Source organism: Chlorocebus sabaeus, chromosome 7 (genome assembly GCF_047675955.1).
Source record: "Chlorocebus sabaeus isolate Y175 chromosome 7, mChlSab1.0.hap1, whole genome shotgun sequence".
NCBI lineage: Eukaryota > Metazoa > Chordata > Mammalia > Primates > Cercopithecidae > Chlorocebus > Chlorocebus sabaeus.
In genome coordinates this window covers 53,254,218-53,255,106 of record NC_132910.1, presented here as the reverse complement: position 1 = coordinate 53,255,106, position 889 = coordinate 53,254,218, and the positions used below count along the sequence as shown (strand labels likewise).

The following is an 889-nucleotide window of genomic DNA, read 5'->3' as shown; positions in this document are numbered from 1 at the left end:
TAAGCTTTCATTTTCTAAGGCAGCTGATAGTGTTTGAGACAACTCCTCAACTGACAGCTCAGTTTTACTGACAAGGCTGCATCCATGATCCTCCTTCTACCCTGTGATCAATGCCTTGACTTTGACAGCCCTGTTGCCACTCTGCCCAACTTCAGAAAAAGGAAGAGGAATTGATGTGCACTGTCCCAGTCCAGTTGTAGTTCTGCTACCACCTAGCATACTCCCTCCATTACCTTTGATGTCTGCAGCCTAGATTCTGTCACTTCATCCATGGCCCCAGTTACATGGCTGCAATGCACTCTGTTTTTTCATAATTTTATATTTTACTTTAAAAATATGGAGCACTTCACAAATTTGCATGTCCTCCTTGTACAGGGGCCATGCTAATCTTTTCTGTATTGTTCCAATTTTCATTGCTGTCTGAATAACAGCAAGCTACAATAAAACTTCTCAGAATAAAGTAACAGATAAACAACTAACACCGTTATGAAGAGAAATCTTTTTCTGCAGATCTATGGACACTTTCCTTTATTAAATTAATTCTTACATATGGGGCACTTTAAGGGGCAAAGGGCATTTACAAATGTAAATAGGAAACATTGTTTGAAGCACTGATTCTATCTACTCATTACAAAGTTAGCATTTAAGGAATAATTATCTTCTACCTACACTATCTGCTTTCAGCAAAGGTTAGAAGGAATCATGAGCTGCCTCTGATATGTGTAACAAAATCAATTTTAGTTATTGGACCAGCAGGCATTGTTTGATCTAGGATTAAAGTGGCACCCAAAGGATTTGGTGTTTTCAATTTTTAACTATGGATAACTCTTAAATTTGTTCCTACAAGCTACTTTAAGACAAACCATTGGACTTTAAGTTTCTGAAATTC

General features: G+C 37.6%; 1 non-coding gene across 1 annotated transcript; it reads right to left on the bottom strand.

Moving 5' to 3' along the window:
- Nucleotides 1-330: 330 nt before the first annotated feature.
- On the bottom strand, nucleotides 331-432 carry LOC119623931 (U6 spliceosomal RNA). Its single transcript, XR_005240033.1, has one exon. It is a non-coding gene; the product is annotated as a U6 spliceosomal RNA (small nuclear RNA).
- Nucleotides 433-889: the final 457 nt, after the last annotated feature.